The sequence below is a fragment of the Planococcus citri genome, chromosome 3, assembly GCF_950023065.1.
Source record: "Planococcus citri chromosome 3, ihPlaCitr1.1, whole genome shotgun sequence".
In the NCBI taxonomy this organism is placed as follows: Eukaryota; Metazoa; Arthropoda; class Insecta; order Hemiptera; family Pseudococcidae; genus Planococcus; species Planococcus citri.
The window spans coordinates 72,259,016-72,272,962 of NC_088679.1; positions in this window are offsets into that span (position 1 = coordinate 72,259,016).

Below are 13,947 nucleotides of genomic sequence, written 5' to 3' on the forward strand. Positions count from 1 at the left end.
GAATTTGATCCAAAATAGCTCAATTTTGAATGTTAGGTACTCGAAAAATCATATGAAAAATTATCGAGCACTTGCTAGTGTGTTTCAAATGTAAATTCTTCAATTTATTTGAAAAAATATGCACAATAAACGCCATTTTTAGGGGTGCTTAAAATAGGGGGCTCTAAAAAAAGGGTTCAAAATTACGAATATACAGGGAGCTTAATTCAACGTTTCCATCTAAGTAATCGAATATACACCTCAAAACGTTACGTTTGGCGCAAATCACAGGTTTTTAGTTTTCCAGGGGTTCCCAAAATATCGAAATTACAAAAAATTGGAAAATTGGATTTTTGAGTACCAGCGAAAATGTTTATTGAGATCAAAATTTGGTAGGATGGAGGTCATTCAGATGCTAATAAACTGTAAAAAGCTTTTTAGCGGGGTTCGAAGGGGTAGGTCCAAAATGGTGGTTCCAAAATTTTCAAAAAATTGAAACCCCCCAATTTTTGCCCCCGAGGGTCGTAAGTAAGAAAATCATCTCGTATAACGTTTATTCGGTTCAAACAGATATTTTATGCTAAAAAAGTTTTTGAAAATAATACTCAGTGGTTCCTAAAATACTTAATTTTTTAATTCGCAACTTTGGGAACCCCTGGAGTCCAAAAAATTGTCATTTTGGGTTAACTAACCACGGATTCGTATTTCGTACATTTATACAACATTTTAAGAGTGGTTGAGTCAATAACTGGCTGGTGGCAAAAAATGGCCTTATCGCAAAACTCCTCCGTTTTGCATTTTTTAAAAACAGCTAAAATTTGTCGTGTTCCGCAAAAAATTTCAAATAGGTAATTTTAGTTCGCGTAAAAGTGTTATTTTTTTGCAAATAATTGCCAAAAGTTCTGCTTTTTTTTAAGATCCTCAAAATCTTGATTTTTGTCAAAAGTTGGCAAAAGTACCTACTCGATTTTCAAGAATCATCTACCTATCTCAATTATTTTCACATTTACTATAATGAAAGATCATCTCGTGGTTTCCACCTCCAATTTGAATGAGAGCGCGATTTTTGGAAAGAATTGTCTGAAACCTCCAAATCCAAAATTTTAGCTGCTGCCCACTAGCGGACTGCTTCGGTTGAAGGGCCTTGGCATATGCACCAAATGAGGCCTTCAAAAATGTTGCTCCCCCCTTAAAAAAATCTTTCGAGTTTCAAACTAGCATTTTTTTTCAAATTTAGAGATAAGAATTGGCCCGAGGGACGAGCGAAGCAAGGGCAAAAGCTTTTAAAAATTCGGGTTTCGAGAGGCCAAAAGGTAAAAAACAATGTTTAAAAAAATTTGTTCATTTCTTTTGATCCAAGATTTTAGAATTTAAATAATGAGTTTTTCAAAATTGAAATTTTGAAAAACTCCGGGCTCTTACTCAATCCCCCCCCCCCAAAAGTAATTTTAGTACGTAATCGAAAAAACTTGAAAAAGTACCCAAAAAAGTGACAAAACGCGAACAAAACATTTCAATTTGAAAAAAAAAGTAACCAAAGTGACAAAATGCGAAAAAAACATTTTAATAAAAAAAAAATCACTAAAAAAACAGAATACTTATTACGAATTTAAATTAATTTAATTTTGAAAAGTTGAACTAATATTTCGAAACTTCTTGACAATTTCTTGGCAGCAAAGTAAGGATTTTGATATTTCCGACGAAAATAAGGCAATTCTTGGATAAATAAAACGAGACTGACAAATTATACAAAAGGAATGGTTTTCTGACAGTTTCTGGCAAAACAGTGAGACATTTGAACCATTTTTTTTTTCAAGTAAAAATTCCAAATTATTTGATACAAACGACTATTTTTGGAAATTTTTTTAAAAAGCGATGATTTTTTTACAATTTTTGGCAAAAAGCAGGATTCTGATAATTTGCTTTCAGCAAAAAGAAGAACTGTGTGAGGATTATTCGCAAAAAGAGATCACTATAAGCCGGACTTTTAGATAATTTAGAAGAAAAAAAAATTCAAGCAAAAATTTGATGATTTAAGTGAAAATTAGCAATTTTTGAGCATAAGAAATAAAATCAGCACAGACTATCCCTACAAATAGATGAAATAAGATATTCATATATCAGACGACACTTCCGAAATTAAAAAATTCTTAGGGCGGATTGTACCTACTACTCTAGTTCAAATTTGAACTAAGTTTAACTCATTGTTTTTGACGAGTTAAACTGAGTTCAACTCTTGACTGTAGTTTAACTGTTTGTGGTACAAGTGGCCCTTAGACTTAATTAAAAAACTTGACCTTAACAACTCGATTTAAATCTCACACGACGGGTGTAATAATCAAGTAATTACAAACAGCCCCCCCCCCCCAAAAAAAGATACATTTTTGGCAATTTTTTTCTAAAAAAATGAAAATTTTCGCTTTGCAGCTATGACAATTTTTAGCCATGGGGAAGACTTTTGAACATGAACAATTTTGGGAAAAAATAAAAACTTTTTAGGATTTCCTGCCAAAAACCGAGAATTTTGACAATTTTTAGCAAAAAGAAAAACTGACTACTGTTTTGAAAAAGCGCGAATTTTCGGCAATTAATGGTCAAAAAATGATACTTTTTCACAATCATCGTTGAAACTAAGAGAAATCAATTTCCACGCTTTCTGGAGAAATTTTGAAAAAAATTGTGAAATTCGAATTTGAGGAGTTAATTTTGGACAAAATAGGTACAGCCAGCCAATCTCGTATATTTCAAAAATTTCCAAAAAAATAGAAAAATGTTGATTTTTTAAATTTTTCTAAAAGTTTGGAGAAATTAAAATTGTGCTGAAGGCTTCAATTAAATTCGGTTCAGAAAAGTTGATATTAGTTTAAGGACTAAGTAATTTCTATCATTTTTACTGAATTTGAATACATTTTTTCAAAAAAGCATAAATTGCCGAAGGGGGTCGATTTTGAATTTTTTAAAAGTCGACAAAAATCGAAAAATCCATTTGGGTTGCTGAAATTTTGGTTAGAGAAGATTCAGACCATGATCTGTCCAAAAATTGTGATTCCGTTCAAATATGTAAGTATGTAGTATAAAAAATGAATAGAATTAGGTACTGGTTTGTTAAAATTTCTAATAACTAACTCGAGTGGTTCAAAAAATACCTCGATTTCTCCACGTCAGTATTATTTTCTCAAAATGAATATTTTTTCAGAATTTCAAACTTATTTTTTAGCAATCACATTGTTACAGTGGTAGATACCTTAAGGCTTAAGGACTCGTTTTAGTGATAATTTTTATATGTAAATCCATTTTGAGAATGAATATAGCAAATACTCGAATCGAATATTTATTATCTATCCTTTTGCAAAATAATTAGACTCATCTGCTAGCTCAGTGCAGTCTTCCCAATAATCCCTTGGACCTATCTGGCAAATATCAGAATGTCGCGATTATTGATTAAATAAATGACGACAGCAGGAATTGCGAGTAGGTAATTAATTCGTTGTATTTGTTGTCACTAGAACACAACTTTTATTTATAAAATAATAACGAAATGAAACTGATGATATATACTCGTAACACAAGAACATAACGTAATACTAGGTAATTGCATCATAACTTGAAGTTAGGAACTAAGCAAAAGTAAAAAAAAATTTAAAAAAGCATCGTACAAAAAATTAGACAATAATTTCAACGTCTTCGTTTAGTTTACTTTTTCCTCGTCATCATCGGAGATGACGATGTAGTTATCCCCAGGAATAACGTCTGGAGTGTTTGGCCGGAAGGGCGCTTCATCAACTTCGACTGGTTGCTGTTGAGGGAATTCTTGTTTTACTTCGTCACTCCAATTTTGCTGAGATTTGTTAAATACATTTGCAGATATTCGTGGAATACACACTCTAGGCCAATCGGTAATTGCTACTCCTCCAATGGTTTGTTTAATGGACGATTCTATTTTTAGTATGGATGAGATTGCGGGGTGAAGTTCATCCAAATCTATATCTTCTTCCTTGAGCTCGACTTCCACCTCTAATTTTTCTTTCTTGAGCTGAGGTTTCACTACAGCTACTGATGGCGTTTTCTCGATGTTTTCCGAGGCTTTTTGGACATCTTGGACATACATTTTTAGTGGGCTCGTGATAGGAAGTCCAAGGGCGATGCGCTTGTCCAATGTTGCTTTTAAGTGGAGAGGAATGGGGACGTATTCTTTGGCAATTTTCTCTATAACAGGTTCATATTGTGCGATATCGTAGAATGGACCAAAATCATCCATGTTCGGTGGGGCTGAGGTTAATCCTGTAAACATGGATTCCAGGCGAATAGTCCGGCCTCCTGCCATCAATCCCCAATCATGTTGTAGGGCACGGTTAATCTGGTCAAATGCAACTTGATCTTGATCCGGTCGTTGGATGAGTGGGATGAGGTAGAGTTCCTCAACTTCGCGATCCTTCAGCAGGTGTGATAATTTTGTCATTTCGTCGTAAAAATCAGCGTGGCTAGTTTTACACGTTACATCGAAGTTTCCTATAGACAGCATTATTTTCTTCGGCAGCGAGGGGAGGTTTTTTAAATGTTTCAATAAATCCGAAGCTAGTAAGTCGCGTCTGTATAGTTCTGTATCCAAGACGTTCTGGAATGGTGTTTTGTTAATCAGAAATTTAGCCATACCAGCTGAATGTCCATCACCGATTATGAAGATTTGATAAGCGAACAGCACCACTGGATACTCTTCTTCATTCTTTTCACGGGCTGCTGTTGTGAAAAAGCATGGATAGCAGTTGATCGGGTAGAAGGGAGCCAGTTCGGTCGATTCAGTGCCAAATCGTTGTCTATACCGACGATGATATTTATCCATTTCTGCTCCGGTATAGGGTTTACGTTTAGGAGGTTCAGTTTTCGGTTTAGGAGGTTTAGACGCCGGTTTAGCAGGTTCAGGAGCCGGTTTAGGAGGATCAGGTACCGATTTCGGAGGCTTAGGCGCCGGTTTAGGAGCAACATGCGCACCTCTGTTGCTTTTGCGCTGGCTGGGTTGCCTAGTTGTACGTGGTTCGCCTACACCAACAGCACAATGACTTCCATAATACGGTGTGTATCTTTGGTCGCCAGCAGGATGTTGCGGGTAGAGTTTATTAATCAAAGAATTGTTCCAAAATGGTTCTGCTAAAGCATTTGCAGGGTTTTGCAGCAGGCTTGAGCTTTCTTGGAACAATAAGGTGTTTGGTCTAGTTGTGGGCTTCAAGTTGCAATTAGTGCTCGTAGTATTTGGTTTCAATTCATATGGAGCTGATCCAAATGGCAACATCGTTGGTACGGAGGATGTGGCAGAGGTTCTGGAAGTTGATATGGGTTGCTGGATTGGTGTGAGATATTGGTCCACACGCTGGTTCATCAACATGTTATATCTAATTTCCAATTCTTTCAGCTCTTTAAGTAATTCGGAATTTCTAGCTTCCATAGCACGCATTTGTTCAGCTATGGTGGCTGCGCGTTCCTGGAGCTTTTGATTTACCTCGTTTTGAAGTCGAATCTGTTGTATTAGTTCAGTGAAACGGTAGTCTGTCGGAGGGATGATTTTTCGAACAAAAGTGGATACATCCAAGCGGAAAATCTCACGTTTAGTCAGCTTCGTGGAACATTTACGATGGGCACAAGTCGCGATCCTTTCATTTTGATCGTTGGTCTCTGTAGCATGCAGGTAAATATCGTACATGCACGTGTAGTGGTATACGTGACAGCAGGTAGTGACGAGTAGTGAATCTTCAGCTCCTGCCGGAGAATGGGGCCCCGGTTCTGAGATGGGATACAAGCACTGATCACATACCACCATTCTCATATCCATCTGTAGTAACAATCAAGCACAATTTATTCATTCAATTAGGTAAATTAATTTATATACGCAACACTGGCAGGTGCTGGTTGTGAAATTCGTGTATGCTCAGGTTGGCAGATCTAACAGTACGGTACCCATATGTGTTCAAAATTCAAAATTTTCGGGGGGTCAGCCTCTTCAACAATTTGTCAAACTCAAAATTTTGTTATCTTACCGTTTTTGGGGTCACTCAAATTTGAAATTTTTCTACTAAGAATTTGGACTTTTACATCAAAAATACCTACCCCGATAAAGCAGTTTTTTGGACTTATACCTATGTTATTCCTTTTTTCGGATGAGATTTTAGTGGCGCCTTTCAGATGTGAAATGTTTGAGAAGAACAAATTTTCAAAACAGGAATTCATTCACAAATAAGCGATTTGCAAATTTTTAGCTACTCAGTATAGCACCCTTCCACCCTAAAATTGATTTTGGATTTCGACGAAAATGGCCTACATCGACACAATATCTACATTAACTACGAGTACGAATATCTTTCGAAACTAGAGGTTCAGTAGGATTCAAGTCGGAAATACCTACTAATTTTTTTGTTCAAAATACTGCTTTTCCGAAGGCTAATGTCTCCCCTCCAGAGCCACCTCAGGAGTGAAAAGTGTTCTTAGCGACTTTCAACTGAAAATCAAGGTTACGTTATACTGTAATTGAGATATCAAAACAACACTAAACTTGGATATTTTCATTGTAAGCTTGTATGAATTTCATTTGATTGAACCAAGACCCGAAAAAAAGGGAATCGAATGCGGTTCGGACTGGCGCAAAACTCGGAGTTTTTTCCTCTGAAGACTTTCAAAGAAAAATTCAGAGTACTAATTTTCGAGAACTCGTCCAATCTCTGGCGAAGTTGAATTGCATGAAAATAACCCAAAAACGGTCAGATACGAAAAATAGGGGAGTCCCTTTGATCCCTCCCTCACCACACCCTTCTATGAGGTTTCGCAAATGTCTCCAGGGCTTGAAAATTTTGTTTTGGAGTCATTGTGCATCAAGTAAATTTCATACTGCTATCATAAAATGCAGTTTACTTGTTGTTTGCCACTCGTTTTTACCAAGGTACGTTTATTGAGGCTCAAAAACAAAAAATTGTCATTTTCGTGAATTTTTACGTATTTTGCTTGAAATTTCATTTTTTCCTCAAAATTTTGTCCTTAAAAGACCAAATACGGCCAAAAAATTACGAAAAATCATATTTTTTGCACGATTTTGGTTTTTTTGAGCATGTTGCACCGATTTTTGAGCCCCACAAAAAATATATGTTATAGCTTAGGATGCAACTAAATTTCTGAGAAAATTTCGCAGAGGCCCCTCTGCCCGTTTTTTCTACGAATTTTTGAAATTGTCAACCACCCCACCCCTCAACCCTCAAATATGAAAATTGTTGTTTGAAAAAAATTTCACACACGCACCTACCAAGTAACTATTTTCTGTGAGAGTTTCAAAATTTTTGGACCACCCCCTTTAAAGGACGAGAATTTTGAATTTTGAACACATATGGGGACATTTCTCGGGGTGGGGGGAGGGAGGTCGGCTCAAAAACTTTTTTGGGATGGTTTTACATCCATACTAACGTTTTGGGTGAGTTTCGTTGAAATTGGAGAAGGGCGGATTTCACTATCTTATCCTGAAAGGCTCTGTTCGTTCGCAAGGGCCCAAGGGGGGCAATAGCCTCCTTCGCCCGCTCGGCTACGCCACTGGGTTTCTGTGGGCCTCACTGAGGGATCCTGGTAAAACACGTAAAATTACCAATAATTTTTCAACATCGAATAGGTACGAGTATTCAATTTTGTAACCCTACGATATCTGTAAGTACCTATGACTCCAGATCCCCTGTTTTTATACCCAATCACTCCACCGGTTAGGTATAGGTAGGGATGAGGCCCGGCCCAGGACCAGGACCCGAAACCCGAAAAAGCCTCGATTATTTCCTTGAAGCCCGAATGTCCAAGCCCTAAAACCTTAAAAACTGTAACCTACATACAAAGCCCTGGCCCAAAGCACAAAACCTTTTCCTCTGAAAATCAAGCCCCGAACTTGAGCCCCGAAACCCAAACTGTGATCAGGGCTTTTCGGGGCTTGTGTAAATTTTGAAAACTACTATTGTAATTACCATTCTGTGCATCTCAAAACTTTAAAAGTCAAAAAAGATGAGTTTCAAAAAAAAAAATTTACAAGTTCAGCAAAAAGTTTAATATTTTAAGGGGTTTTTGGTAGGTACATTATTTGAATGGTGCTTTTCAAGAAGGTCCTATCGACTGATAGGACCTTTTTGAGGAGTTCATGAAATTTGAATCTCTGACGTTTTCTACACAAGATGGTGCAAACCGCAGCGCTCCATGTGGTGTTGTTCACAAACAGCAGCTATATGAAGTTGGCTAGGAAACGCAACTGGAAAATGCGCGCATTACCTTCTTCTCCGAAATGGTTGATCACAACTATACCAGAAGGCACTCTTGAGTAGTAATTTTCAACGCAGAATTCAAATTTTGAGTCAATTTTGCCCCTCGACCCCAAGGGGGGGGTGGTACCAAATGAAAATTTGGGGAAAATGTGAAAAAATCGAGTATAGTGTCGAAATCTTGATACTTTGGGTTAAAAACAACGATTTTTGAGTCAATTTACCTCGTAGCCCCCCAGGGGGGGTGGTATCAAATAAAAATGCGAAAAAATCGAGTATAGTGTCGAAATCTTGGTACATTTGGGCTGAAAACCCGATTTTCGAGCCAATTTTGTCCTTCGCACGCCAGGGAGGAAGGGGGTGGTACCAAATCAAAATTTGGGGAAAACAGTGAAAAAATCGAGTGCGCACTCACACATGCATGGCTAAAGTATGAGATGATACAGATTTTCCCAGGTTTCCGCAGGTGAATCGATCGCAGTTGTTTTACATACACTAAAATGCATAATTTTTCATATTCGTCGTTTTGGGGAATGCTGGCGGAAGAAACTTCTGCCCTACAGTATTAAAGATATTACATTAAAGTACTCAATTTTTTCACTTTTATCCTAAATTTTGATTAGGTACCACACCCCTCCCCCCGGAAGCCGAGGGACAAAATTGACTCGAAAATCGGGTTTTCAGCCCAAATGTACCAAGATTTCGACACTATACTCGATTTTTTCGCATTTTTATTTGGTACCACCCCCCCGGGGGGGCTACGAGGGAAATTGACTCAAAAATCGTTGTTTTTAACCCAAAGTATCAAGATTTCGACACTATACTCGATTTTTTCACATTTTCCCCAAATTTTCATTTGGTACCACCCCCCTGGGGGGCTACGAGGGAAATTGACTCAAAAATCGTGGTTTTTAACTCAAAGTATCAAGATTTTGACACTATACTCGATTTTTTCACATTTTCCCCAAATTTTCATTTGGTACCACCCCCCCCTGGGGGTCGAGGGGCAAAATTGACTCAAAATTTGAATTCTGCGTTGAAAATTACTTCTCAAGAGTGACTATTTCATGTTTTTGGTGGGTTTGAGAAGGAATAAAATCGATTTTTAGGTGAATAACCGCAAGAAGGTCCTGTCGTTTCAAGAAGGTCCTATCGAGGTCTCTTTTGTAAAGCGCTCCCATGGAAATGTTGGTGGTGGAAAAAAAATTACTACGCAGGAAATAAATAGTGGAAAGATGCTTCTATTCAACAAAAAAACCCGGAGCTCGCTATATCATTTTAAACCAAAATGGCAAAACACTGAAATATAAAAATGCGTTTTTCTCAAAACCAGTTTTTTGTCGATAGGACCTTCTTGAAAAGCACCATTCATTTATAATAGGTATTCTGTAGATAGTTCATTGTTCTTTGAAAAATGATACTTGAAAAATTTGGGCAATAATCAATAATTCCAAAAAAATTCAATTCTGATTTTTTTTAAAAACCGTTCCCTTCAAATAATTTTGAAAAAAGCAATCGGAATCTGACCTTAAAAATAATGTTTTTTTTTCAAGAGAAAATCAAACAATTTTACTTTATTTTTCATTAAAATTTCAATTGAGGGGCTTCATGGAAAAGGGGCCATAGTCAATTTTTTTCACTGATTTAATTTTTATAAGTTCAAATTTTAATGTACTTACTTGAAACATTTTTCTACAAGCTAACATTTTCCAATTCATTAATTTTTTTTCATGGAAAAACAGTTCAATATCACTGAATATGGGGAAATTATTTTTAAAAAAATTTAATATGTACTTTCAAAATTGTAAATGAAAAAAAAAATGACTAAGGTCCCTTTTCCATGGAACCCCTCAATTTCAAGCCCCGAAAAGCCCAAAGCCCTGAACGTTTCATTCAAGCCCTGGACACTGAGCCCTGGAACCCAAATCCAAAGTTTCCTGGGCTCCAATCCAAGCCCAAGACCTAATAAAATTTTGATTGAAAGCCCAAGCCCTGAAACCCGGAACCCGAAAAAAAATCGTTTAGGGCCTCATCCCTGGGTATAGGTTTGCTAACCATTTCGAATGTGGAGTGATTACAATAGTAGGAGCCAGAAAACTAATTTTTCAACATCGAATATTCAATTAAGCAATGTAAACCTACGATATTTACAACGACGACTCTGCTAAAAAAAAATGATTGTTAGCACTATAAGTTCTACATACACTACTACCTCTTCCCTAATTTCTTCCTTTCTCCTTACTGCAAAATTTAAAATTATGCACTCATTAACATGGTATTCGAGGTGTTATAAACATTTAGGTTAGGTACTCCGTATTCCTTCGCACAACACATTTCATTTTCATTAATTGTTTTATTTCATTCGTCAAGCGTTGAATTTATAAATTGGTCTTTGTACATGAGTAAATTTTATGAGAAAGACGACACATAAATCCCCAATTTTGACTGTGATTGGACTTCAACGAAAAAATAAATATGGTAAGGGGGATCCGCCATCCACTGCTCACAGTGTACAATTTATATCTGTGTTAGAATAATGTGTCAATCGGCTACGCCGTACTTACATTTAGATGTTCGAATCACCAAATTGTCCTTCACAAAGATGTACCATAATGCAATTATTGTGTATCACGCAAATATTTTCGTAAATTCGTATGACGTAACACTAAACAAAAGTCTGCACACACGGCACACACTGTATGATGAGAATGAAATGAATGATTTTTAGTTACGTAGTGTTCTGGTTGTAAGGTTTCACCTACCTCTCACGGATGATGTAATAATTTTCGATCACGTAAAAAATATCAAAAGGCTCTTCACGAATGCAATAAGAAAATAACACCAAGTAGGCGCCTAGGCGGGATGAGATAAGATGGCTTCTTAGAACCAAGAGCGCAACGTTGGTATCAGTGGGCTCACCTGCTCATTTGTCAAAATCTGTCTAATATCAAACTGATAGGTAAGCATTTTTAACAACTTTGAAATGGTAATGAAATAAGATCTCGACAAATGTCTGGTTGTTTGTATTTCTCGTGTGCATTAGCGAAAAGAGACCGGATGGTCAGTTTTGCCATACGCAATCAGCAATCGGTTTAATTATATGACGTATTAGGGTGGTCCTTAACTACATGACAAAAAAAAATTGCGAGTGAGAAAACAATTCCCTATTTTTATTTTTTCCATTTTCGAAAAACTCGAGCAGACAAGAGGTTGGGCCTATAAATTTTAGAAATCGAAGTTCTAACACCTCGACAACGCCTCGAAACAGTCTCTTTACTCTCTTTTGAGTGAAATAAACTCGCACGACGATATTACCCCCTCCCTAAAAAACCAGGTTGGCCCCATTAGAATAGCTAACTGAAATTCGTATATTTCACTTCCTTTTTTTTTTTTCAAAATTAATTGTTGGAGAAAATTTTAGATTTGACTCGATATGAAGAGACTTTGAAAATATCTGCCTAAATCGACTGAAGGGTCGCAAAGATGATTAATCCGAGTTCATAGCCTCATGTGCTCATGTTTTTCTTTCAAAATCTGGAGAATCCAAAAATTAGTTGGAAGCAGGAAGCTACACCAATCGACTCAGGAGGTCGAAAATAGGATACAAACCAAATTTCAGATTTTTAAGTCAATTTGATCAAATTTTGATTTTTTCAGGAGAAATGGTTCGTTAAAATTGACCAGAAATAAAAAAATTCATTTCAACGCCTGAAATTTTTTCTGATATTGTATATTTTGGTTTTCGGGACCCTCTTTCGATTCCACTTTGCAGAGTTTAGAAATTTCTATGCTGGTTGAGGTACTTCCCTTGTTAGAGTAAAATTATTGGATCTGATCGGTGATCTGTAAGCACGTAATCCGATAAGAATTCGCATCTGATTACATCTGGTCAGATCAAATTGACCAACATGAAAATTGTTTTCAATTACCAAGAAAACTTTTAATTTTTAAAAATATTTGCTGTTTTTCAACTAAGTATTTTGAAAATTTGCAAAAATGTCTAAATGAAATGTGTTTTTGATAAACCCTGTTTTCAAAAAATTCGTTTTAGAAATTTTCAAAAAATTTTTTTGAAAAAATTGGATTAAAATTGCAATTTGATTAGAGAATTATTACGCCAGAATCATAACACCAAGGATTTTTTTCGAAAAAAAAATACTGCTTCATCATTTATAAACCTCATGCAAAAAAAAAAAAATGTAGGTAGGTAAGGTACATCTGTCTAACTGGAAAAAAACGTAACGAATTGAAAAATTTTTCCAGATAAAACATTCTTACAACACTTTCTTGAAGATTTTAAAAAAATATTTTTTCAATTTCAATTTTGCTTAGATACGTATCCTTATTTTTATACAAAAATCTCGTACTTACCGAAAATATTTGTTCAAATCAAAATTTTTTGTATGAAATGCGTTTTTAATAACCCTTTTTTTCCACGAAATTTGTTTTAAGTATGTACGAGTAGTCTTAGAACTAAGGTAATTTCTATCACTTTTACTGAATTAGGTAGAATACATTTTTTAAGAAAAAGTATAAATCGTCAAAAATGGTCGATTTTGAATTTTTTTAAATTCGTCAACAATCGAAAAATCCATTTGGGCTGCTGAACTTTTGGTTCGGGGATATTCAGACCATGCTCTTTCCAAAAATCGTGATACCGTTCAAATAGTAGATATAGAAAATGAACAGAATTGTTCTGGTTTGATGAAATTTCTAATCACTAGATAGGTAACTCGAGTGTATCAAAAAATAACTCGATTTCTCCAGGTCAGTATTATTTTCTCAAAATATTCGAATGTAGCCATTATTTATCAAATAAAAGATAACACCAGGAATTAATGACTCGTTGTATTTGTTGTCACTAGAACACAAATATATTTTTCTTATAAGGTAAACATAATAAACTAATAACGAAAATAACGAAATGAAACTGATATACACTAGTCACACACGAACGTAATATTAATTGTACCTATCAATAACTTAAGGTTAGAAACTTGGCGAAAATAAAAAAATAAAAAATTTTAAAAAAAGGATTGTGCAAAAACTTGGACAAAATAAACAAGTTGCAATTTACGTTTCAAGTGTCTCTTCTGCACTATTGTACAATTTTACAGATTTGAATAAACATGTTTTCTAGGTCAGTACGATGTTGATGGACAGCTCAGCTGATCGTAGAACGCGAGGAATTCATTCTGCTTTTCTTATACGTGGTGTTTCATGTAAACCGCTGGACCAATCATGAGGCTGCAAGCGCACGTGTACCGGTATCGGTAGACTGCGTGTAGAAGACTTGATCAAGGCTTGGAGCAGTTTTTGCTCAGATAACTTTGAGAATTTTGAATCGATGGGGAGGAGAAAAATTTTGAATTTTGTACTCACACAGTCGATGTCGAGAACGGAAAGTTCAAGAGAAAAAACATTCAAAAATGTACCGTATTTGACGTGTGAGTGTTTGGACGTGTTAGTTCTCTTTTTTCCTCGTCATCATCGGAGATGGCGATGCAGCTATCATCAGGGATGACCTCTGGAACGTTTGCCCGGAATGAAGGCGTTTTATCAGCTTCGACTGGTTGCTGTTGAGGGAATTCTTAGAGTTTTACCTCGTCACTGAAATTTTTCTGAGATTCGTTCAACACATATTCTGGACCAATCGGTTAGTGTTACTCCTCCAATGGTTTGTTCAGTGGATGGTTCTGTT